The 27,912-nt window shown below is 35.7% G+C and overlaps 1 protein-coding gene across 1 annotated transcript in view; it reads left to right on the forward strand.

The window, feature by feature from the left end:
• The first annotated feature begins 25,263 nt into the window (after positions 1–25,263).
• LOC120537463 (F-box/LRR-repeat protein 19-like) overlaps positions 25,264–27,912 on the forward strand; it is a 94,773-nt gene continuing 92,124 nt past the window's right edge. Inside the window, 1 exon segment of the mRNA XM_039766413.1 lies at positions 25,264–25,342. The gene's annotated coding sequence lies outside the window, so the exon portion shown is untranslated.

A 27,912-nucleotide genomic window follows, 5' to 3' on the forward strand; every position in this document is an offset into this window, starting at 1 on the left:
ACTGCACTATTTACTGAGACTGAAAGTGAAAAGCAAAAATTTCAATTTGGTAGTTGCAAACGTTCTGCTTTAATCAAAATATTACCACCATAATCCCCCTTCGGCACACCCAAGACCACCCCATCCTACAATTAAAAAAAGTCCCCTGAAAATTTTTCTCTTTGCACAGGAAATTTCTATAAAATGCTAACTTTTACCAGGGAAGATCGTTTCTGTGACATACTGGAACTGGACACGGTGACTAAAATGAACGGATGGATGGATAGATACATGGTTTTAAAACAGTCTTTATACCTCTTTGTCTAATAAAAAAGAAGAGTGGAATATAGATTAGTTGCAGAAATGATTCATTCTAATCAATAAGAACTGACAAAAAGTGGAACATCTTTTACAACATAAATACTTATAGACAATTCTAGAAATTTTAGAAAGTCTTAACAGATAACAATAATATTAAATACTAGGTATCTTTTTCTGTAATTTACAACCTAGTTGCTTTTAAAAATCCTGTGTGTAGATCACCACTTGGATATTTCCTCACCTTGAATATTATCATGGAATAAATGTTAATCTCCAAAGTTTGCCATAGTGACTTTAGTAATTTGAAGCTGCAATACATACATTCTTAAACCTGCTTAATCCAATTCAGGGTTACTGGGGCTGGAGCCCAATCCAACAGTTCTGGTCGCAAGGCAGGAAACAACCATTATCAGGATGAGAGTGACTGGTGATCCACCCTTATTGGGAAGAGTCATTAGTTACCTAAAGCCATGTTACATTATGTGACTATTGCTGAAATTGTAGTCATTGCTTTCATTTATATAATACTGTATTAGTGAGTCAGGGTCAGTTTCCCAGGGCCGTCTTAACAACATCATAGGACCCAGGCAAAGTTGTGCTCTGTGGCCAAAGCTTTGATATCAAAACAGAAACATACATAAGCATTAGAAACTTTGTGGGCTCCTATGCTCATGGTGCCCTTCCATTAAGATGACCCTGCGGTCGCCTAGTCTAAAATAACCAGTGGCTTACTGCTAGCTTGTCTTAGACTCACCCAGACAGATTTGTCTTTACTCATGGGTTTCTGTATGCATGGCAAATGCCAATACATATACAGCAAAAAACAATAAAGAACACAGAAGAGAAGCTTTTTACGTACCACCTCAGAGTAGGAAAAAAGGGGGCAGAGAATGCGACTGGACTCATCATATCTGTTAACCCTTCATACAGCGCGGGCTTCATCAGGCAGTACGCTATTGGATGTGAGAAAATGGGTCGCGCAAAGTGCTAGAAAGTCGACATTCAGTCACGTTATTGGACATACCCAGCGATTTTCAGTCATTTAGAATTCCATGGTCTGAAGATGAAATGAGCAACCATAGTTGCCAAAACTGACATAAAATACGACTACAAGTCGGGTATTATGACATCGGCTTTAACTGACATGCTCCGCCTCGAGATCACCAACAGCAGTCGTCAAGGACGATATCCAGAGAGGTGAATTAATTAATTGACTAACGTGGGGTGCAGCCTAGGGGACCTTCACATAGTGGGGAAGACGACATTGGACGTAATTCCTTTAATGGAATTTCTATAATAATATTAACAAATGAAGCTCATTTTACAGATGTACTTTACATTACGTACAGGGAAGGATTGCTAATTATGGGCTAACAGGACAACTCCGGCGCGCTCTCTTTCCGGGTTGTGCTAACGAGCTGTAAGCGCCGGAGAGCGAGCTCAGGACCGCACGTGCCAGAAAGACGCGACGTGAGTGGTCCACGCTGCATCCTCAGTGCACCTGGCCAATCACATGATCGTGCTAAAACTTAGGGCAACTCGTACCGTTTAACTGATGGAAACAAGGAAATACGAGAAAGGAGGGAAGACGGAAAATGTCGTTTTATATTAAGTAACCAAATTAGCCGTTAATGCGCCAGGAACTGTGGCAGGGTCATCGTGTAAAAGTGATCAGTACCATGAATTTCGTACTTGTACTTCTCTTCCGAACAGCAAGAAAAATACAATACAGATTCTTAGCTTATATATGGAACACTATCCTAACACTATTTGTAATATTACAATATTTATAAAACAACAGAAAATGTGAACATATATTCATTAGTTTCCGTAGTGGCGAAGATTAAGATAGTCCTTTGTCAGCAACACAAACGTCACAGAAAATTTCCCAACAATTCTGTAATCTGTCGTGCATATAACCTGTTTTACGTTTTATTTTACAAGGACACCAGTTTCTAAAGACGTGGAGCGGAGTTAACATTATCTTGCCAGCTGTAAACAGACGCTTCATTTTGTCCATGTTAGACACTAGCATTTATTTTTTTAAGGGTTGGGCCAAGTGCAGCATCTGCAATGGAGCGGAGTGGAGAGCTGATGAGATGCAAGAAGACAAGACAGTTGCGCAGCCTGTGCCTTCATGGCAGCGGGTCATCCAAACCAGAGGTTCCCAGTGGCGCAGCATTTCCTCCAAACCAGCTTCTTTAAATTAGATTCCTATTTCTAAGGAAGCGACTATTTCCAAGTTTTTGTCTTAACTGGAACCAATCCAGAAATTACAAGGACAATTTTTACCGAGTGAAGCTAGAATTTATGTGTTAGCTTCATATTTATTGCTTTACAGTATACTATTTTGTTCATTTTAATGTTCTTGTTATTTAAGTCACTGTTTACAAATAACAGCGCATGTGGATAACGCTGACATTACAGTCCTTTGCCATTATTGTTCGCTCCGGGGTCTGATGTGCTTATCGTTAATTCTCAGAATTTGGAAACAAAACATTTAAATTTTAGCAAAAATATTGATGTTTTTTAATTGCACATACATGTAACTATGACATTAATACACTTTTCTTAATTCAAAACAAGAAAAAAAAAAGATTAGATAATTTAACAATGAGATCAATAAAATGTAGAAATGACTTACCGATTGTACAACCTGTTGAAGCAAAAACCTGCATATACAGTACACTCTTAAAAATAAAGGTGCTGGAATAGTTTTTCAGAGCGATGCTATTGGAGAATCATTTTTGGTTTCCAAAAGAACCATCCATATCTAGAGGTTCCAAAAATAACCTTTGTTTATTTAGATCCATAACATGCTCTATACAGTAAATGTCCATGAATAGATGGTAACAGATTTGTGAAATACCAGTGGGTCCTCATTTTTAAAGGACTCCTGCTGCATGCAGTTTTTTTTTTTAATCTGCTAGTGTTCTGCTAGGCAGCCAACCATACATTAAAGATTTCAACTTTTTTCAAAGCATAAGGAACCACCTTCATATGCAAAGAACTTGTCCAAGAATGAAAAAGTGCTTTGTCAAGCAATGCAGCTACAAGGACCTTACAACAAGGTAAAGAACCATAAAAATGCGATTAAAGAACCAGTATTTTTAAGACAGTATAGGGGAGGGTGTTTAGAACTGAACCTGAGAACCAGGGCACTACACTACTTAGAAATCAATAGGGAATAGTATGTGCTTTGAACAGTAGGCAAACGTAGTTGGTGTCTGGCCGACTGTGATGCACCAGTCTGGACAAAAGTCCAGGAATAATTTTAATACCAGTCCATCCTTGATTACTTCTGCTAATTCCAATGAGGAGCACTGTTTATCAAAGTGGTCTTTAAAGTGTAACCGACAGAGGTCTATTGTGCAACAGCAAAGACACAACAGTCTAACATGCCTTTTGATAGTGCCCCTTCAACATCTGGATTTAACAGGAGTTATAAAGGAATTTGCTGCAAAGAACACCAGAATAAAAAGCTCTGGTGGTAGGCAAGCCAATGTTGCTATTATGCTATTTTGTGTTGTGCATTTACCTAAGGTTTTGTAGATGTTGTTGGCTGATTGGTTAGACAACAGTAGGTTACAGAGTGGACTGGTGGAAGTGACCTGGTTGCTTTTTATGTTTTTTTGCAACTGATTGACATCTCCTCCTTTTTGTGTCAGTATTGCTGATATCTTATGGTTTGGTCTAAAAATACAAATTTGTAATTCAGTTTGCATTTCAATAGTCCAGTCATAGAAATATTAACCTACATAATAATGTATTGAACTCATCCTGACTATGGGTCAGTCTTTTCCTCGAAGATCACCTTTCATTTAAATTGATTACTTGTCAGTGTTAGAACAGTAATCATGCATGAACAGAATTAAGTCCAAGAGGAAATGTTTAACATGTAAACTACACCCGTTGGTGAAGAAAATGTGCTCAGGGAGTAGTACATTGTTGTAAGATTCTGGCAGTACAACAAACCATGGATAGAAGCAACTAAAAAGGCAAAGAGAGTGTTGGACTATGCATCAAAATTTGCAACTACATGTCTAAAAAAATTAATTAATTTGTTGTGTTGGCATACCCAGTTGACAAGAGAAAATGGAAGACACAGGATAGGAATTGGATACTATGAGTGAAATTGATAGTTTGAGAGAAAGAGAGATGGGAGAGGAGATCTAGCAGTCTTGGAGGTATCTGGTAGGCGGGAAGCCATGTGAGTCACCCCACACTACAAGCAGAGGTTTAAGACCTGTTTAGTTAGGGCCAAAAAAGCAGCAGAGGTTTCTTTTACTTCTGTTAGTTGTACTTTTGTACTGTATTTTGTACAGTTAACACATCATTTTTGTTTTAAGTTTTGGCTTTGGTGTGGATAGAAGCAACAAGGGCACCCTCTTGTGTTTAACTGCATAATAAGGCTGCACTTGGAATAGTGTTTAACATTTTACTTTAAACATAACAAGAATGATACACAACACTTGAAAAGCAGCCTCAAAAGTGTATAAGACATGAGTAATGATTTTAAAGGAGTTGAAATAATGACATTTGCAAATCTGTTTCTTCAGCCTCTAAAGTATCCCAGCTATTGTTTCCTTGGCCTACTAAGTTTGCTAATTGTTCAAAGAAATCAATAGATGATGCAATAAAAATTTATTTTCTTTTCACCTAGCACTCCAAGTATTTAGTCCAGGAAGCTGTTTTTAAATTTGAACACTACAAGTAACACAGTTATACCAGAATTGCTCCACTTTTGGATCTCTGACTTTCTGGGTGCAGGGGTTTACAGATGATGATGTTGTTACACTTTATTCTTACTGTTTTGTGAGGTGGAATTAATTTTGAAGTGTTTAAAAAGCCTCTAATAGGAAAAAGAAAATTAAAAAAGAGACACAACAAAGACAGGAAAAATTCAATCCCAACAAAGGATCATCTGTTTTTACCGATATGTTTTCCCTTGTAACAGGTTATGTTAATGTTTAACATGCTGTATATAATGTGTTCTCTGCAGGCATAATACATATTCGTATACTTAACACGGGTGTTCTGGGGAGACATTTCAGGTATTCATTGTAACCACAGGCTTGCAATCAGTTAGACAATGTTGACAAGAGTACCATTAGTCATTATTGTTTAAATTACCATTCCTGCTGTGAGCTACACCTTCATGAGACATTTAATTAGTATAGAAATGTTACACTCAGTGAACCATCTAATTGTTCCTGCCCACATTTAGGACTAATTTATTTACAATCAATCAATCAATCAACATTTATTTATATAGCACATATTAATACAAAAAGATGTAGCTCAAAGTGCTTTACAAAATGAATAGAAAAATAGAAGACACAATAAAAAATAAACATAAGTCAACATTAATTAACATAGAATAAGTAAGGTCCGATGGCCAGGGTGGACAGAAAAACAAAAAAACTCCAAGAGCTGGAGAAAAAATAAAATCTGTAGGGGTTCCAGACCACGAGACCGCCCAGTCCCCTCTGGGCAATCTACCTAACATAAGTCAAACAGTCCTCTTTGTATTTAGGGTTTTCATGGAAGGACCTGATGATGATGGTCACGTAGACTTCTGGCTTTCAGTCCATCAATGTTGGTGCATCATGATGCTTTGAGTAGGTGGTGGTGGCGCAGGCCGCCACCACAAAGAAACCGGAAAAAGAAACAGAAGTTTCCTATTTTAATTTTATTTTATTTAAAAGGAAACTCCAGACTTGGAATATACAGTACAGTATACAACACTGGTCAAAAGTTTTAGAACACCTCAGTTTTTCTTCAAATTTAATTAGTTTAAATGCAATGAATGACCTAAAAATCTGCAGTCATCCACAGCTGATATTTCAAGGTCCAATTTTGTCCTTTAAGAAATGGCTTTCTTACTGCCATTTGCCCTGTCAAAGCTACAGCAGAAAGTCTGCTCTTCACAGTTGAAACTGAGACTTGCTTTTTTTGACCAGTGCTTGAAGCTTTCTTTAAAGCTGTTGTATTTTATTATTTTCATTATTATTTTGACAATGTTTTGTTTTTTTCAATTTCCTGTGACACCGTGTATCACTAGGGGAGTTCTCCAGTCGATGTATGAGACTGTGATGTTAAGGGTGTATGGTCTCATGTTTTTTTCATTCTCCTCATATAAGGGTAAGGCATATGCTCAGTAATTACATTTTTTTTTTTTTTAATAAAGACTTTTTTCTAGTGACGGAAGGCCAATTCTTTGATCATTTTTAAGTTTAGTTTTTGGATAACATCTGGTCTGGCCTGGCCTGTCTAGTTCTTTTAATTTGTTTGCTGATGTTTTTGTATTCCAGAGTTTTCATCTGAGCTCTATATAGGATACTCTTCCTATTTTTTCCGTAAAGTACAGTACTTTCACGTCACTCTGGGGCTTAAACATTTTTTGAATTTCAGAAACTATCACCTTGAATTCTAAACTGATTCTGTATTCTACAGTTCTTATTGTGCTGGCCAGGACTGGCTTTGATCCACCTTGATGTTATATTTTTATGGTATCTAACTCAGTGCCATATCTTCAAACTTGAGAATGTACGCTAGTAAAGAGGATGTTGGGAATTAATGTACAGTTAAAACAGAACAATCATTTTAACCAGCTTAAGAGAAGATGTGCAAACCCTGGCTGATTAGAAAAAATGAGTAGAACCCCACTTATTATAGTCTATTCAAAAAGTATTTCTTTTTATTTTTGACTAAAATTAAAAATATCCTATAAATGTCAAAAAATACCTTTAATAAAAACTGAGGTGGAAAGGACATTTAAAATTTAGTCATACATTTAAAGTATAACAGAGACTCAAAAAAATGCATAGACAGAGCATTAGGTTGCTTCATGGTGTGCAAAAAACATACTAAGGTAATCTTTACTGGGCAGAATTCATGGAGTTTGTGTTGTTGATTTTTTCTTTTACACAGGCTTAAAGAGAGACTTAAAAAGGGATATGTTTTCAATTGTAAAAATTAAGTGGAAGATTTTGAATTTGAAGAAATGCAGAAAGCTACTTTAGCTCATTTCATGTAACTTACAAACATCCTGTTTTAGTAGATTGTGTTATCAACAAATTAAGAAAAGCAATGCAGACATTAATTGATGTGAAAGTGTTCTTTTAATGAAAGTGACATTTACTTTCTTTATCGTTTCAGGATATTTTTACCCAGTGTATATCAGTTATGTATGTATGTGCGTAAAAAACACAATGCAGGTCAAATAAAAAAAAATTAAAAAGTTACAGAACATTTGTAAAGAGCACTTCTTGCTATTGTGTTTCACTGCACCTTTCTCAGTGTTTATTAACAATATGGACCATATATGAATGCAAGGTAATGATAGGGTAATGAACTAGGCTTGCTCTGATTGGCTGATATCTAATGCAAGTTGTCTTGGACTTCTACGCTTGGCTCTTGCAAATGTGATGTGCAGACACAAAGGTATGTGTATATGTACATCCTGTATATGTATGTTTATGCATTTGTTAAAGAAAAAACAGAAGTCTTATTGACTGGTAAATATGGAAATAGTGAGGGTATTAAAAATAAACTTGATCCCTAAGGCAGAGGTAAAGAATTTAAGGGTAATCAATGACTTTGACCTAAACTTTAAATTGCATTTTAAACAGACTACTATGACTGCATTTTTTCACCTAAGGAATATAGCAAAAGTTAGACCTTTTATAACATAACAAGATTCTGAAAAATTACTTCACGCTTTTGTTTTTAGTCAATTAGATTACTGTAATGCACTCCTAACAGAAATACCTAAGAAAGACATCAATTGTTTGTAATTAGTGCAGAATGCAGCAGCAAGAATCTTAAATAAAAAAAGGAAATTTGAGCAGATCTCACCAGTTTTAGTGTCTTTACATTGGTTACCTGTGTCATTGAGAATTGACTATACTACTAATGGGCTTAAATAATCTTGCTCCGTCCTATATTTTGGAATGCCTGTCCCTCTACATTCCAAGTCATAACTGTAGATTTTCTAATGGTGGTCTGCTTATAATTCCAAGAAACAAGCTTAAAAGAAGTGGTAGATTGCCTGGAATACTTTACCAATAGAAATTTGCCAGGTTAATACCGTGGAACAGTTAAAAAAAAACTTCTAAAACCCGTTATTTTAATTTGGCTTTTTTGTATCTATATTTTAGTTGTACTCCAAATAGACTATATGGTCATCATCATTCTCATATTCTGCAGGGATCTGCAGTCTCCACTAATTTCTACTTTTCTCTGTTGTCTTTTTCGGTTCTTTTGCACCACCACCACCTGATCAAGGCACCATGTAGCCACCTGTGATGATGGAAAGAGTGTCTCAGCTGTCCATGAGCCTGGCTTCATCAGATCCTATCATGTGAAGCCTGAAAACAAAGAGGAATGAGTTAAAAATATTTATATTAAGTAGAATGTCCAGTGGGGGCTGGGTGGTCTTTGGCCGTGGGACCCCTGCAGATTTTGTTTTTTTCTCTAGCCTAACTGGGAGGTTTTGTTTTTGTTTTTTTCTGTCCTCCTGGCCATCTGATCTTATCACCGGACTCATCCTTAAAGACTTGCATCATGGCTCTGGCACTATATGTAAGGACCATCCACTTCTATGTGATATTTTATTCTGCCTTTTAAGATTGTTTTTCTCCTTCTGTGTTACTTATTCTTTAACATTATTACCTAATTTTGTTTGTTTTTCTTTTTTTGTAAGTTTCTCTGTGACATTTTTAAAGCACTTTAAACTACATTGCTTGTATGAAAATGTGCTATATAAATAAATGTTATTATTTTAACAACTATTTTGTGTTTTTATTTCATTAAATGTTTTCAAAAAATATATATACATTTTTGGAAACTGTTCATTTTTCTTAAAGTCTGTTATTCTGGTGTGCCCTGCTCTGTAAATGCACTGTATTCCAACTCGAGTTATAATGCACAGATTAATGGACGATACTGTAACTGGGAATAACTGGGAGGTGAAGAACACAACAAAATAATAATAATATTGAACCAGCACCCATCACAATAATAATATTAATCCAGAATAGCATTTTACATATTTTTTATTATAAATTGGCATATTGCCTTTGGGAAAGAATTTGAATGATGTAAGTTAGTTTTCAGGCTATTTGTTAAAAATGATTTAGAGCTAAAGCTCATCACAACAAAATTGCTAGCAGAGCATAGTAGATGTACTTTCTAATCAGTACCATGTGAGAAGTCAAGCAAAATGACACCTTTAATTGGCTAACTAAAACGATTACAATATGCAAGCTTTCAAGGCAACTCAGGCCCCTTCTTCAGGCAGATGTAATACAGAGACTGGAGTTCCCAGTGTTTTATATGGATACTAGGACAGACGCAGCATTGGGAAACCTTTAAGTGAGACATCTTTTTCAATTTAAAAAATGAATAGACCTCTCCAGGCTAAGATTCATTAGAGGTCTTTCATCAAATAAATTCTATACATTGTCACAAGGAATCAGTTTACTTTTGCAGAAAAATGAGGCAGATTTTTTTTTTTGTTTTATGTAATGAATAAATAATGGCATACAAAGATGGCCAAAGCCAATTATCTGTACATCTAGACTGAAATGGCCAAGCAAGGACCAAGAAATCCAACTCAAAAATGATAGCAAAAATATTCAGAGTTTAAAAGCCAGCAGTATCACTAAATCAAAACACCAAGACAAAATCACAAATCATTAATTAAAATTTTTGAGTCAAAAATAGGCAAAAATTCAGATACACTCAAAAGACAAGAATTGTTGAGCAAATGCACTTAAAATATTTTTTATATATATAGCAATGTGGATGAAGTGAGTAGAGCACCACCATCTTTAAGCAGTCTCTAGAGCATAATATTATGTATTGTCAACCAAGCAACACCACTGCCAACAACAAAATGGCTGCCGCTGTCAGAAGAAACACAAAATGGCAGCAACCGCAACCAAAAGAAACAAAAAAATGGTTGAACAGAAAGTAAGAAAGATAACGATTAAACATTTGCACAAAAAATAAAAAAACAGTCTGAAATTGAATAAGCTGCCCTATTTTGGGGTGTTCATAAGAAATGCAATGATTTACTTCATGAGGTAGAAGTACATAATAAATTTGTATAGTTGCATCATATATTTGAAATATTAAAATGTGTGCTTCAAGTGTAAATATTCCCGAAAGTAATATAAATTTGTTATTTCTCACCCTCTGATAGAGCTCCATAGAGGCCAGATTCCTAGTAAAGGATCAAAATAACATTATATTTATAATTACTGACCTTGAAATAGTCTAAAATAATAGCCCACATGCTGACACACTAAATTTGACCCTTGTCCCATTAGGTGGTGAGCCCCTGGAGTTGGTTGATGTGGCATACGCAACTATTGTTTTACTTTTTATCATAAGGGTGCTCAGAATATGGTCCAAGATGGCCTAAAATGAGGGGTTTCAAGTCTATAAGGCCAAACTTAAGGGGAAACCCACAAAAGCTTGTAAGTTTGCATAATTAGGCATCAAGATGAGTCAAATGGTATATCATACAGTATGTAGGGGTTTTCTCATACCGGTTAGTCAGGAGGTGCCGGACAAAATATATATATATATATATATATATATATATATATATATATATATATTGTTTTCAACCTAGTCTTCAACTACTAATCTCCAACTGATTCCAGGGACGCAAGTTACATTATGATGCCGTTTAGGGGAGGTGACCACACAATGGGGTGGGAGTTGTCATGTGTAATATTGTATGATGTTGTCATCATCCCTATCAAAATGAGGCTTGGGGACATGATTAAGAGTTTTTCATTTTTATGCAATTTTATTTTTTAGCATTTACACTTTTTTTTGTTATATGTTTAATACATTTTTTTTATTATATTTGGTACAATATTAATTTTCTTTGTGTACTAGTTTAAATGCAACGTCATGTGAACAAAGCTCAAGTTTAAGGCTTTTGGTATTTTAGCTTCTTCACTAGGATAGTATTAATTTCCAGTCAGAGATTCCTGCAGCATGTGACAATTAAGTTATTTTGTCTTCCTGTTGCTTTTAAATGCAATTTATGTCTCCTAAAGTGATATTTATTTATTATATTTTAATTATGTGGCAGCTGGGTCATGACAATCACATTGCTGATATTTAGTCACTACTTTCCTATTACATTTCAAGTACATACAGTAGTAAGCCATGTGAAGCAGAAACAGAGTCAATACAATCTCCTACAAAACTATGCCCTACCAGAAAGTTACACAGCCAACTTAATGTTTATCTGAACCACAGAGGGAAATTAATTTCCTCATTTGTGTTAAAATTAAATGGACAAGACACCCTTAATTAAGAAACACAAAGTACGGTGTATACATATCTGCCATTCATTCACATATACAGCAAAAATGTAGACATAGAGTAAATACAACAGGAAAAAAATATATACTGTATATATCCAACTAACTTGCTTCTCTCTTAAAAATCTGTTTGAGGTAGATTTTACAATTAAAATTGTGAAGAAAGAAACAATATCTTTTATTTTACTGCTTCCTATCTGTGCTGCAAAATTTTCTTCTTTTGCAAAATTCTATGAGAGAACTAAAAGAAAAATTTATGTCATAGATGATTTGATCTAGCTCTCTGAGGATAAGGTCTTGTTCCATAGACGTTTGATTATTCCCAGTGACTCTCTGAAAATCCACTGCAATATAATTTTATCTTGAACACCATTGCTTCCAAGGATACAGATAAAACCAGAGGACAGAACAGTCCAAAAAAAGATATGTAGAATGTTTGTGAAATACAAGTGCTATGGACAGATTAAGAGTAATTAATTTTGTTGCCCGCATCATGTTTGCACAGCACATGGTGGAAAGAATAGCCTCTATGGTTCTTTTCTGCCAAATGCTATTAGATAATTCAATGCTTCCTGCTGATGTACTCATTAAGGTCATTTGGAAATATCTTCAGAATATACATTTATTTATTGATTTATTGATGGATTGATATATTAATTGGCTGTATTATTTGTCATATATCCTTGTTTTTATAGTATGTTTCTGCTGCTGATGCATCTGAATTTCTGCATGGGATTAATAATGTTTATCTAATTTAATTTAATCTAATCTAATCTAAATCAATACTCAATATGAACTGAAACAGAATATTTGAATGTATTTGGCTAAAACAGCAATCAGACCAAGTATTGTAAATAAATATCCTCAGCTTTTATGGAACTTTGATTGCTCTCTGCCACTTACCTATTGTGTGTTAAAATCATAGTACAGCTTAATTAAACTGTTAATTATTGCACATAGAAACAATTAAAGAGTATAAACAAAATATAAAATTTATTTTATAGAATTGTAAAACAATCCCACTGCTTTTGAATATCTACTTTATAAAATAACTAGTTAAAGTGTTACATTTTCTGTTCAAATTCCCAATTAAATTATGTTTTACTTAAGCATACTATGAAACATTTAATACATTTTAAAAGAAATATATGTAGTGTTTACACACAAAAATTTACATTTACACACTTTACTCACACTTTATTTAAGCAGTTTTCAAGTAAATTAGTAATTATTATATATGAAGTATATACGCACAATATGTTCTATGATAAAAGTTAGGGCCAGAGGAAAAGACTGTAAAGAACTTCAAACACTAAATTGTGATTATTTAATGATTACATTTATTAAACTTAATTGATCATTTTTCACAACATGCATACAACCAAATATTTAAGAAAAAGCAGAAACAAAAGAAATTCTAAATTAAAAAAAGAAAGCACTTTGGAAATAATAAAAATATGAAAGAAATATCTTTTAAGGAAACAAAAATGATTCCTGAAAACCTCAAAAAAGAAATAGAATGATAAAACTTAAATTATCCAACACTTACTAGTACAGTGATCGCATATTAGCATAAAAGTAGTTTTCTGAAATTTATCTAAATTTATGCCTAACTGGAAGAACCCCCAAAAATAACACATGTCCAAATCCCCAAAAACCAATCAAAATTTCCTCAATGAAAGACTTTTAAAATTAGCATAAAAAGAAGAGAAATCCCAGAATGAAAAACAAAATTAGAATTCCCTGAATTAAACAGGAGTAATAATTAAAGGAATGAATTAGAGAAGACATACAGTAACTACAATTAAAACTATTATACATTTTTTGCAAGACATGAAGGACCTACGGTACATGGTGGAAGGGAGCCACAGGCAAGGAGAAAAGAACTCAATACTTTGGTACTCACACTGGCCAAAAAGACCTGTAAATTAGGCACCTTCAAGTGACAGCAGTACGCTTAAGTAATTGTCAATTAAAAGTAAAATGGAAAGGAAAAATGTAATAGAAATAATAAACAATCACCAAAAACAAATCCATAAACAACAGTAACAAATACATTTAAAAAGAATAAGAAAATAAACACAAAACAATTATCATAAGCTAGTTCAAGGGTGGCACGGTGGTGCAGTGGTAGTGCTGCTGCCTCGCAGTTAGGAGACCTGGGTTTGCTTCCCGGGTGGATTTTGCATGTTCTCCCCATGTCTGTGTGGGTTTCCTTTGGGTGCTCCGGTTTCCTCCCACAGTCCAAAGACATGCAGGTTAGGTGCTTTGGCGATTCTAAATTGTCCCTAGTGTGTGCTTTGTGTGTGGGTGTGTATGTGTGTGTGCCCTGCAGTGGGCTGGCGTCCTGCCTGGGGTTTGTTTCCTGCCTTGTGCCTTGTGTTGGCTGGGATTGGCTCCAGCAGACCACCGTGACCCTGTAGTTAGGATATAGCGGGTTGGATGATGGATGGATAAATATACATGGTCCGTCATGAAATTAATATTTGATTTCAATTAATGAGAAAGATTGAAAACATCCCAAGACCCAAAATCAAAGCACTGTTGGACCTCAAAGAAGTCAATTTCCAAGAATTTTTCCAGAGGGCAAGTATCAACATATAATTTTTTTACAACAAAATTCTCTTTAATATCAGTTTTATTAATTTACTGACATGACCTTATGTATCTACATATATACAAGAATATGTTTATATATATATATATATATATATTTATATATATATATATATATATATATATATATAATAGAAATCTTGAAAATCTTGGGAGGGAGTCAAGACATGATCTTTTCGGAAGACAGTTTGACTTCCCGTGAGAGACACTTTAACGTCCCGTGAGACAAGGCAGTAAGACCAAAGGACAGCTGCTGTACAGGCTTTTAAAAGATCAACACGCAATGTGATAAGCAGAACACACAGCTTGCCAGCAGCAGCAGCAGCAAGTCAGCAAATGATCAGAACATATCTCTTTAGTGTGCATTCTTGCAATAAGGAGACAAGGGTTCACATCCTGGGTGTTCCCTGCATGGAGTTTGCATACTGTATATATATATACGTGAATGTGTATATATATACAGGGTGGTCCAGATCTAATTATGCAGATCCAGATCGTCTGGATGGCTTTGATTTATGCGGGGATGATTCGAGTTCGGCACTAAGACAATTGTTCATGTCGTCAGTTTGCACACTTCTCGATGGTCCGGGATTTTTTGGGTGATTTTCTATGTAATAAACTTAATAAGTTATAGCGTAATGAAAATTGCATAATTAGATCTGGACCACCCTATATGTATACTGTATATATACAGTATATATAGCCAAAGATATTACCTTAATTGGAACCTAGAATCAGGACCATCTTAACAGCATTATAGGCCCCCGGGCAAAGCAGTGCACTGGAGCCCCTACCTACACAATCACTCAACAAGTCACAACATACATACTGTAGATTAGCATGGGGCCCCTATGCTTGTGGGGCCTCCGGACAACTGCCCAGTGTGCCCATGCGTTAAGATGGCCCTGTCTAGAATTACAGGAGAGATCTCTAAAAAGGGGGCTTAGAACTCTTGGTATTCCGCAAGTGCTGTTCTGTTTTTATGGCATGTATGCAACAGTAATGAAAGGGCCAGGATATACCTAGGCAGGTATTTTGTCATGGAATTACACCATAATCCATCCCAGGCTGTATATTTTGCACTGTGGAAAATGCCAGTTGTTATGTTTCTGAGCATTCAGAAACTGAAAAGGTGTGGGGCTTCCAAAACATTGCAAAACAGGCCACCATTCTACTTAGCCTGTCCAGAAAAGGCTCACTTTCTGGCAGCCCGAGTGAATACTCAAAAGGCTGTCTTTGGCCTACACCTTTGGCCTTGCACTTTGATTTCAAAATGTTTAAATACACTTAAATATCCCAGTAGTTCAAAGTATCTGTCAGCAGAAAGAGCAAACCATTGAAAAACCTTTGGATCAAGAAAAGAATAGCAAGACAAAATCCTTTATAAATAAGATATTTATTAACATTAAGATTACATAAGACTGAAAAAGCAGCAAAAAGAAGTTGTCTAGAAGCCAATCCAAAGAAACCAAGTTAAATCCTAAATCTGTAAAAGCATAAACTAAAAATAAGGATGAAAACAAATCACAAAACCAAAAATCCAAACAAAGAAACAAAAATTTTCACTTAATTCTCATCCAAAGCAAATACAATAAATTGCAAGAAACTCGCTTTCCCAGCTTGCCTTTAAAGACTAGGAGAGGCTCTTTGAGGTGAGGTATTTTTGCCCCACCTCTTGGAGGTCCACTTACAAAGTACAAAGAACATAGAAAAACAAATACATGCACGGAAAAACTAAATAATCAAGAAATAAAATAAAATTGGCATCAAATACACAACTACACAAATAATAAAAATAAATAGCAATATTAACATAATCTATAATAATCATAAATCAAAAATAAAAGAGACATAAATAAAAGACATTTAAATATAACCCACGGTTAACCCTGGCTTAGTTTAACGATACATTGTAGGATGCGCTGAGACACATCATCAGTGATGCTTCCTGAGGACATTGGGTGTTTTGGGTTTAGCAAAATCCTGTGGCTGCACAGCACTGCCTCTGCAATCCACCTGTCCACATGGCAAATCATGCTGACTATGACATTTTTAATGAAATCACACCACAATCCATGCCAGGTCACGCATTTCACACTGTGATAACTGCCAGTGGTTAGTTGTGAACGTACAACGTCTAGATTAAAATACCTCTCAAAAGCAGCTCCCTTCAGCATGAGATAAAGGAAGACAACCCCACTGCTCCTGCAGCGGCTGCTTCTAAGAAATTTACAGTGAAGCCCTTCCTGGTGACTTCAGCTGGGCTCTTTCTCTCACTCAGCCACCACCTTACTGCATAGCACTGCCTCTACAACAAGATAACTGGGAATGGAGAGAACATAACAAAACCCAAAAAGGCTAAGACAGAAGGATGAGAACTGCCCCTTCTGGTTGTACCCCTCTTTAAGACTATAAAAGCAAAAGAGGTGAAGCCAGAAGTGAAAGAATTGTGCCAGAGAGAGAGGACACATGGGCCAAATCTAAGGATCAGGTCACTGGATTTGCATTAAGGTGTTAAATAAATGTCTGAATGTATGGACTGCAACGATTCCTAAAGAGTTGCATCACATTGTTTGCTGAATGTCTGTATATGTGCTTGTGTGTTTTTTCTTTCTTTCTGAACCTGTTTTCCCATCACTTTGGAGGTGTCTCTGTGTATGTCCTGTTTTTAACTAGACATCTTGAGGCAAATATATATTTATCTTAAACAAAATATTAACTCTGTGACATTTATTTTTACTTTATTATTTACAGAAAGGGTGTCATAATGACATGGTGGTTATTCCTGCTGTCTCACACCTCCAGAGCCCTGGGTTTAAATTTCAACATAATCCCTATCTAAAGGAGCTTGTGTTTTTATTCAGTCCTCTGCTTTTGACAGCGCCTCAGGATGTACAGGCAAGAGTGTATTACGTAAACTGACCCTGCACAAGTGAGTAATGATGTGTGTGAGAGTATCCACTGTGTTGGACTGGTACCCTCTCTTGGGTCTACTTCTGTCTGATCTGCTACCAACCCCAATCTTGTTCCATTATAACACAATGTGATTTTTAAAAAATTAATTAATAACTATAAAATGCTGAATGCTGACAAATCTAATGTCATTAGTAATACTGTCATTCAAAACATTTTTGCTGCTTTATGCTTGTATGCAAAGTGACATCATAAAATCAAGGTATTGTACTGGTATTGTACCAGTTATTATCCATTCATCCATTTCTGAACCCACTTACCTCAACTCAAGATCACAAAATATGTAGTATATATGTTTTTAAATGTACAGTAAATATATAACCAACTCAAATTAGGATAGGCATTTAGGTTAGGGTTAGAGAACTTACCATGCAGTTTTCGGGGGCAGTACATAAACAACAATGAATAAAATAATGCTACATGAATAGAAAATACTGAGTTACACTTTTCTTAAGTGCTTTCGTGACTTCACTTTTACATAGTTATCCGTCTTTAGCCTCTCAACCTGGAAAATATTTTGGGAAGGAGTAGTGCTGGCTGGGGATTAATGATAAAATGGTCTGTTAGTCAAGTTGACTTGGCAACAACTGACAAGACTCTCACACCTAAGGTCACCTCCAAGTGAGCCACACTTGCTTTGTAACATGCAAATTTCTGGGTACCAACTTCTACACATATTTCAAAATATATGTTTCATATAATTTTATCTGTAAATTTTCTTTTATTATTATAACAGTACCAATTTCTCAGCCTTCTTAATCCACAGCAGGGTTGCAGAGATCTGTAGCCTATCTCAGGGGTCATGGGGAGCTGAACAACCCCTGAATAAGGCACCAGTCTATCAAAGGGTGAACATACAAATACACACCCACATGCCACACACATACACATCACTTTTTCCACATTTTGTTATGTTACAGCCTTATTCCAAATTGGATTAAATTCATTTTTTCCTCAGAATTCTACACACAACATCCCATAATGACAACGTGAAAAAGTTTACTTGAGGTTTTTGCAAATTTATTAAAAATAAAAAAACTGAAAAATCACATGTACATAAGTATTCACAGCCTTTGCTTAATACTTTGTCGATGCACCTTTGGCAGCAATTACAGCCTCAGGTCTTTTGAATATGATGCCACAAGCTTGGCACACCTAGCCTTAGCCAGTTTCGCCCATTCCTCTTTGCAGCACCTCTCAAGCTCCATCAGGTTGGGTTGGAAGCGTCGGTGCACAGCCATTTTAAGATCTCTACAGAGATGTTCAATCAGATTCAAGTCTGGGCTCTGGCTGGACTACTCAAGGACATTCACAGAGTTGACCTGAAGCCACTCCTTTGATCTCTTGGCTGTGTGCTTACGGTCATTGTCCTGCTGAAAGATGAACCGTCTGAGGTCAAGAGCACTCTGGAGCAGATTTTCATCCAGGATGTCTCTGTACATTGCTGTAGTCATCTTTCCCTTTATCCTGACTAGTCTTCCAGTTCCTGCCGCTGAAAAACATCCCCACAGCATGATGCTGCCACCACCATGCTTCACTGTAGGGATGGTATTGGCCTGGTGATGAGCGGTGCCTGGTTTCCTCCAAACGTGACGCCTGGCATTCACACCAAAGAGTTCAATCTTTGTCTCATCAGACCAAAGAATTTTGTTTCTCATGGTCTGAGAGTCCTTCAGGTGCCTTTTGGCAAACTCCAGGTGGGCTACCATGTGCCTTTTACTAAGGAGTGGCTTCCGTCTGGCCACTCTACCATACAGGCCTGATTGGTGGATTGATGCAGAGATGGTTGTCCTTCTGGAAGGTTCTCTTCTCTCCACAGAGGACCTCTGGAGGTCTGACAGAGTGACCATTGGGTCACCTCCCTGACTAAGGCCCTTCTCCCCAGATCGCTCAGTTTAGATGGACAGCCAGCTCTAGGAAGAGTCCTGGTGATTTCGAACTTCTTCCACTTACAGATGATGGAGGCCACTGTGCTCATTGGGACCTTCAAAGCAGCAGAAATTTTTCTGTAACCTTTTCCAGATTTGTGCCTCGAGACAATCCTGTCTCGGAGGTCTACAAACAATTCCTTTGACTTCATGCTTGGTTTGTGCTCTGACATGAACTGTCAGCTGTGGGACCTTATATAGACAGGTGTGTGTGTGTCTTTCCAAATCATGTCCAATCAACTGAATTTACCACAGGTGGACTACAATTAAGCTGCAGAAACATCTCAAGGATGATCAGGGGAAACAGGATGGACCTGAGCTCAATTTTGAGCTTTATGGCAAAGGCTGTGAATACTTATGTACATGTGCTTTCTTAATTTTTTTTATTTTTAATAAATTTGCAAAAATCTCAAATAAACTTTTTTCACGTTGTCATTGTGTGGTGTTGTGTGTAGAATTCTGAGGAAAAAAATGAATTTAATCCATTTTGGAATAAGGCTGTAACATAGCAAAATGTGGAAAAAGTGATGTGTTGTGAATACTTTCCGGATGCACTGTATGCAAACTCCATGCAGGGAACACCCAGGATGTGAACCCTTGTCTCCTTATTGCAAGACAGTTGTGTTACCACTCTGCCAATGTACGGCAGGAGTATTATTCAATGTTTAAAGTTTTCCTTCAAATATTATTTCTAATTTTAGCTGTACTTTTGAAAGTTTATTTTTGCACACTTTGTACCCCATTGGTACTGATATAGCAGTGGTAGTAACGTCAGATATGGACTGAGTGGTCCTTGCTTCCAGATGAACATAATCTGCACCTTTAAAAACCACAAGATCTTATTGGTTGTATTTCAAAAAATCTTAAGAACCTCAACACTTATATATATACAGATGAACAAAAGTCATTAACTATGCCATGGTTTGAACCGACTGGCTGAAACGTGATCAAACTGGGAGTACCAGAGTCTAACAAACTTCTAAAGACAAGCACAGCTGAGATGAACCAAGCTTTTTTTCTGTGCGCATCTTTATTAGGAAATAGTATCAGATGAACATCAAGTCAGCAAAAGCTACGAGTGTATTGCTTTTGTGATTGCTAAGCAGCAGAGACAAAGGTAAAGACAAAAACATACTCATGGCGAGCAAGTGACAATATTCCCATTAATTTTGTAAATTTGGGTTTAAGGAAGGGAGGGGATGATGACATGAAACATCAAGAAAAGCAAATCAATAAAACCAGGTGAGCTTTTCTTCATCTTTACAAATAACTAAATTGCCAAAAAGAATTAGTGTAAAGAAAAAGCAGAAGGCCACATCCACCACTCAGAAATTATATGAACATAACTAAGACAGCCATAACTTTTTTTAGCTGGAAGATGGGATGAAACAACAAAATATAGATTGAACACAAATTATCTCCAAACTTAAAAAAATCCAAATAAGATGAAGTATACAGTATAAAAAAGAATGTATATACTAATTTAATAGGGGCATAAGGAAAGTGATACCCCAAGGAGGAATTAAGTATTAAAATAAATAACAATCCTAGCTGCTTCACTGGGGCTGCCTAAAATAGCATTCACCACTGTCCATCCTGGTGCGGTGGATTGATTAACTGCCCACCTTCAAACACTATGAAATCCTTCTTTCTCTCATTTTGTGTTGGTTACTTATAAAACTCTCGCCTCTCTTCCTAACGGTTAATGAAGCCCTGTCCAAGTCTTCTCTCAACTCTAAGGTCATTGCACATATGTTGGGAAGGGGCTTTTCAAGACCCAGCCATGATCTACTTTATATTTATTAAGGTGATAATTTATTGGGCCAAGACCAGCTTCGGAAACTGAAGCCATCCTTCTAGAGTTCCCCTTTGTAGGTTTTCTTCTAGGTACTCCAGTTGTTGTCCTTCTACATCTGAAAAGACATACAGGTTAGATAATTTGTGATTACAAGTGGACCTGCGTGACAGAGTGTTGCTGTGTGAGTGAGTGAGCCCTGTAAAGGACTGAAGTCCTGCCCAGCGCTGTTTCCTGACTGTTGCCCAGTGATGTCTGCATAGGATTTGCCCTCCAGTGACCCTAAATTGAATCAACTGAGTTTGAGGATATTACATTTATTTTCTTATTCTGCTTTTTCCACTAATTAGTTCTAAGGAGCTGGAGCCAATCATGGGTAGAGAAAGCACAAGGCAATAACCAACCCTGACTGTGATGCCAGTTCATCACAGTACACAATTATTCACTTAACTCTAACCCGTTTGAACTTAATAATAAAATACCCCACTGGATGGACTATCATCCTGTCTAAGATTGTTTCCCAAATTGTGCTCAAGCTCCCTATGATCCAGAACTGGATAAGCATGTTACAAACTGGACGGATTAACAGATGGACTGTATTAGCCCAATACATTTCCAGGCATAACAGTCATGGAAGGTTTTTTAAAAATAGAAAAAAAGAAAATGAATGAGTTTGTCAGCTAATATATAGCTGTAAATTGTTTTTATGTGACTGGACATATATTAACATTCAATTCAGTTCTTTTTATTTGACCCAAATGCAAGACCACAAACACACACATGCATACAGAACTAGACAAAAACTCTTCAACCTTAAAAAATAGCACTTATTTAGTCTCTTAAATAGTCTTGGGTACAGCAAGCAAGTTGTAGTGGGCACTCCTTTTGTCATCTTATTAAAATGTCATTTACAAAAATTAGTCCAATAAACAATTTAGTTACTTCATACAGCCCTTCTTTGTTAACCTATTATTGATTGCATTACGGCACACTAAACTAGATTTCAGTATTTGACTCACAACCTGGTGATTCCCTGTGTGGTGTTTCAATGATTTCCCCGTGTCTGTATGGGTTTTTCCTGAAAGCTCTTGTTTCCTCCCACACCCAAACATATGCACACTGGTCTTGTGTAAGCTTGTGATACACTGTTATGAACTGGTGCCCTGCACAGGGGAGGTTCGTCTTTTTGCACACAGATACAAGGATATGATCTAGATTCTTATGAATATATATTGAGCTGAGGTAGATAAGAAAATGATGTATAGTATTTATATAAGTATGAATAATAACAAAAGCAATGACTGTTTAGGTACTGTACAAACAAAATTACTTTCCAATATTATTTCTAAACCAGTTTGTAAGTATAATGTTTTCTGTTCACACATTATACCATTTTTCTGCTAGATATCTTATCATAAGGAAAATGTTATACTAACTTAACATTTTATACAAATTAATATTAATTAGTCCATTCTACCTTGTTTTATTTGTTTGCAAATAACAATCCACAACAGAAACTTTATAATAAAGAAGAAAACCAAGGATCAGGATTCTTTCTTAAATATAAACGCATTCTATCTTAACAGGACAATACCAGGTCCAGGCCTCAAAGTAAAAATCCACAATAAAAGGGTTTTGACTCTAATGAGTACTCTCAGTAAGACACTCAAGCGTAATACAGTATAACAGTAAAGCATAATGCCCTGGAAGAACGAGTCCGTTTAGTTTGTTGGACTTGCAATTTGAGTCTGGAATGCAAGCTTTAAAACGTGGTAACAAAGAAATTGAGTGCGCAATAATTACGGAGGATTTATTGTCAACAATAATTTAAATGGTTCATTCTTAAACGTTGCGTAAAATCAGTTAATGGAATCCATACGTATAGTTTGCTATGAAAGAACTATATTTAATTTGTTCTTAATTAGCATGCTGCCGATCTCATGAGCTGTATCTGTTGCTTAACAATAAAAGGGGAGAAAAATGGACATTAATGACTGATTTATAGATTTAAGAAAAGTAACTGAATCAATTTGGGAACCAGAACTTTAGATTCAAAACTCTTTAAAATGCCACAGGCACTGAGATGCATAAAGTCATTAAAATAATTTACTGAGAGAATAAAAGAAGTTTCAAGGAAATTAAAGTCATCAGGAGAAGGTTGCCCCATAGGGGTAGGAAGCTAAAAAGCCTGCAAAGTTACTCTTTATTTATTTAGCCATAAAACCAATAAAAGAGTTTCAAGCAGTTCTTCCCTCGGAAGATAAAACAAAAATAGAGTGAATTTTCACATTGAAAAGCTTCTATTAATGGCCCCATGAGCTAATATTTTCACTATGAAGCAGTATAGCCATGGAGCAAAACATTTTCTAAGTAATCAATTGGACAACAATTAGTGAAAAAAATCCAAATATATTATTTAATTGATTTTAAAATTTTGTCTGCAAATCATTTAATTCATTTTTAGTAAAACCTTCAGAGGAAAGCTTCTGTCTGACATTCTGCAGCAAACAACTAGTTTGCATTAAAAAGGCACCATGCATTAGACAAGATTACAGCACCCTGAATAGGGTATCCTTCATTACAAAATGCATGAAACAAAAAAAGCCATTACGCTAAAAGAGTTCATTCTCAAAAGATCCCCTGTGGCTCACTCTGAAATAGCAGAGTTTATACAGTAGCAAGAGGCACACTGCAGTTGATGACCTCTATATGCTTTTTAAAAGCCTCTGCCATTCTAGGGAAGGTGGAACAATAACCATATAAAACTGTGACTTAATGGCACATTGTACTCCTAAAGTTTGACAAATTAATTGTGTATTTAATTCAATGCCATTCATTTTTAATAAGTTAGTTTAGTATCCAATGAGCAGAACTGAAGTCATCTCTTTGCAGTTCCCATAAATTAATTTCCATTAACGTAAACTTAGTGACAAAGAAGTGTGAAGAAATATGCTGTATTTTCACCTTGGCATATCAGCAGGGGTCAAAGCACTGAGCCTTAAGGAATTCCATTTGATACTCCTAATTCTCAAGTCATTCTAGTTTGTCTCGTTCTTTTCTTTTCAAGAATGCATCCTGTCATAAAAAAACCCTTTCATACTATTAGTAAGATAAAGTATATAACAGCTTACAATAAATACCCATTAATGAAATGCACAAAATCTCCTAAATAAAACCATTTTATGATATTGTTGCATGTGTAACTGTTGAATTTATTCATAAGTTTACTTTCTTTATACCTCTCATGTATACTGAAAATAAAGCAATGGTCTTGCTTTGTGTCTCTGAATCAAGTAACCTAACCTGCTTGGGTTCAAAATGTAAAGTATTATATGCGTGATGTTCACCATGACAGACATTAACTCATACTCCTATGAGTGCTTTTTTGAGTTTTGTTTATCAATTCCAATCAAAATAATAAGTTCTATGAAAAAAATGATTGGTATTTGTTTGATGTTGGTAAATGGAAAAAAATGTGAAAAAAAAAGTTGAAAAATTTTTATATTTATTCCTGCAATTTACTGTACAGTTTTAACTGTTTTTTTCAAAAGCTTATTTTATAAACATGTTGCAGCTTTGCAACTTGCTGTGACAGAGTACAAAATAGACAGACAGATAGATAGATAGATAGATAGATAGATAGATAGATAGATAGATAGATAGATAGATAGATAGATAATCAGATCAGATCAGATCATAACATAATTTTGCCTATTTTAAATTAGCACCAGGGATAAAAATGTTTGTAGCTTGGTTCTACCCATTTACCCATTAAAGTTAGAATTCTAAAGGATGCATACTTGTATAGTGAAAAAAATATTGACATAGTCTGAGATAACAATAATACTAGGAGTTGTGTTGTGTTTTTTTATGTGTGTGTATTCATTTTTGTTTTCTTTTTTATTAATAGTTAACAAAATATTTTAATATTCCTGCAAAATTATTACATTTAAAAGATAGATAGATAGATAGATAGATAGATAGATAGATAGATAGATAGAACTACATATCCCAATCATCCGGTTACTCTTAAAGCCGCGCCCCCAATCGGCATTTCAGTTGTAGTCCTGTGACATCATTGTTCCTGAATAAAACAATGGGCACGGCGAATTCGTAGCCTACTGTTCCCTACAAGAGTCCGTGTGCCCCATTCGGGAAGTTATATGGGGTCAAGGATTTGGGAGCCATTGTGTTTGTAGTCGTTTGTTGCGATCGCTTCTTTTACATAAGTGCAAAGGGGAAAAGTGGAGAACTACAACGCCCATCTTCACTATCCCCGCCCCTATAGGTGAAAGAGGGAGGGGGTGACCCTCAGGCCCGCCATGATTTTATTCAGGGCATAATGGAGACACCAGCTCATAGTGCTGAAAACGCATGAGGTTTATTTTATAATTTATTATGATTTTGTGTTTTGGAGGTATTTGTGCTTTGTTGATTCCCATTACGTTAGCGTGGCGAATACTTATCTAACAAAGTAAATTAAACACGGTTTGTTTTTAACTGAAGAGGCGAACGGTTAGTACATAATATTAAATACAACAACAACAACAACCTATTGCACACAATCACTCCTTCATTCAAAAAGCAAAAGAATTTCTTTCCCACCCAGACTGCTTGTCGTCGGCTGTTCCGGGATACACCGTTGCTCGTCTCTGTCGTCTGGTTTGAAAGAATGGGGAATTTGTGAGAGCTGCAAAAGAGGACCAGAAAAAAATTAAAAAAAGAGAAGAAAGCCAGCGAGCAAAAGCCCCCGACTTGTTTGAATGTGGGATCCGGGAGCATGCGAGGGAGAGACAGGTCAGTGTTTGCGGAGACTGGCGCGATTGGATTTATTTATGTTTTTCCCCCTCCAGGAGAGAGGCGCGTTTTCCTTGTGTGTTTAGAGTGGTAGAGAACATGAGGATAGTGCACAAAAACGCGAGAGCGACTTGTGATAATCGCATTTGATGTCCATTGTATGGCACTGTCTCTCTACGATGAAGCTCCTTTATCTTCGCTGCCTACGTGTTCTTCTCATGTCGCAGGGATTTAGTAATCGAAGTGGCCGACATTGGGGTACGCATTCAGCTGCATTTACGAGGAAAAGAGTCTTACGTAATTGCATGTTGCTCCTAGTCTTTGTGCTCGGAGTGGCGCCGGAGCGCACCCTAGGGTGCATATAAACTGCCTATCATCTTCCTCCTTAACAGAGTAGTATTGGCCTTAGGAAATCCCTGTACTGTTTTCACATGTTGTGTCAGGGTAATTTCCTGTGTTGCTCTCTGAAGCCTCAAATAATACATTTCTGTTCAGTGTGAAACAAGTGCAATGAGCTTTTCAAAGTTCTTTAATGATCATTCTTTTAATTATCGAAATGTATGTTTTTAAAAATTTAATGGGATAAAAGAAGATCAAAACGATGAATGAATGGATGTGTTTTAAATGCGAGCTGCATAAACAAGAATAATTTTTTACATTTTGAGTGTCGGCTCAGCGATGTTAAAAAAGGTATACTGATGTCTTTTGCTTGTTAATACACGTCATTGATACTTATTTAACTTTCAAAAAAGATCGGAATCCTTATGCCTGCTTTGCAGTGTCCATCCAGAACTGGCACAAAACGAATGCCTGTGGAGATACATAGCAGTTGAAACCAATATTATTGTTGTTAATTTGTATTGTTTAGCATAAGGTAGTGATGCTAAATTATTATTTCTTCAAATTAAAGTGTTCATTCAGATCAGTGAAGAATCTAGAGATCAGAGCAGTTTGGAATGTTTGTTGCTGTACATCTACAGTAGTAGTTGGTATATTTTTTTTATAAATTTACTTTTCTAATTTTTTCATTTAAAATTGTAATTTGACAACGTAAATGAAAGCAAATGTAAGGGATTTTTTATTTTCGCTTAAGTCAAAAAACAATAAAAGAAATATGGGTGTATAGAGAGACTGCAAAATGATTTTATTAATTACAGCAGCACAGGTATCAATCCTGATTTTATTTTTAAAGAAAGATTAGTAGGGAATTTCCTGTTTAACCAAAATATCTTGTTCAACAAGAAATATTAGCTTGACATTTATGCTTCACGGAAGTATGCTTTATTTATGCTTATTTCATCATTAAGGGCAACATTAAAGCTTAATGAAACAGTAAGGCTGGTTTGTACAATACAACATTACAATTATTTGGACATTTATATATTCTTTAGTTTTACTGTGACAGCCATTTAAACATGTTATAAGGAACATAAATAGCATAATCAATTACAGCTGAGGGAGACTGTCAGTTTCTGGAATATTTTTTATTTTAGTAGTGCATAAATTAATGCATACACTTTCACTGCTCCCTTTCCAGCACCAATAACTGTTGATGATGTTCGAATTGGCCAGCGGGTTTGTTTTAGTAAATATATTCCTTCTTTGATCTTCCTCTTTTTTGTAAATAATTTAGTTATATCCAAAATTTTAAATGACACATTTATTTTTGACCTTTTCTTAAATCGTTTAAAAATAAAATAAGTACAGTGCATAACAGAACAGCTGAAATTGTAGTATACTGTCTACTTTGCATTAATGTATGCATCTACATGTTTAAATTTGTTGTTATAAAGATGTATGTATGTATGTATATGTATGTAACCATGGTTAATTTAATATTCCTGGTAGAAGAATGAATTAAAATCTTTCTACAGTATTGTTCTTTTTACTTGTTGTTCTGTTTTAATAATTTGATTTAAAAAAAATGCTAGCATACATAATTTACAATTAATATTCCTGAAGTCTTCGGATGAAGCATAAGCAGAACAAATTCAGGAGAAAAGAATATTTGTATTGACTAATGCCTTCCTGTTTTTTTTTTTTTTTTTGAGTCAAAATTTCGTTCAGGCGTAGCTTTCTTAAACTAGATAAAAATTACACACACATTGAAAATTGTTTGACTGCCTTGCTTCCAGATGCAACAGTTTTAATT

This window comes from Polypterus senegalus, chromosome 10 (assembly GCF_016835505.1).
Source record: "Polypterus senegalus isolate Bchr_013 chromosome 10, ASM1683550v1, whole genome shotgun sequence".
NCBI classification, from domain to species: Eukaryota; Metazoa; Chordata; class Cladistia; order Polypteriformes; family Polypteridae; genus Polypterus; species Polypterus senegalus.